Below are 288 nucleotides of genomic sequence, written 5' to 3' on the forward strand. Positions count from 1 at the left end.
CCCAAAATTTTTATAAATTTATATAAAATGGGAATTTTTAACATTTACCCCCCAAACAAACCCCATTTCAAAAATTTTTATTTTAAATTTTTTATTTTATATTATTTTTTTTTATTAAATAAATTTTAAAAAAAAAATGAATATTTATTTTAGTTTAATTATTTTAATTTTATATAGATTTTATTTAATTGGGGGTTTTTTATAAATATTTTATTAAAAATTTAAATAAAATTTTAAATTTATTTTTTATTTAAAAACCCCAAAAAAACCCAACCATTCCAAAAAAAA

This window comes from Penaeus monodon, chromosome 30 (assembly GCF_015228065.2).
Source record: "Penaeus monodon isolate SGIC_2016 chromosome 30, NSTDA_Pmon_1, whole genome shotgun sequence".
NCBI lineage: Eukaryota > Metazoa > Arthropoda > Malacostraca > Decapoda > Penaeidae > Penaeus > Penaeus monodon.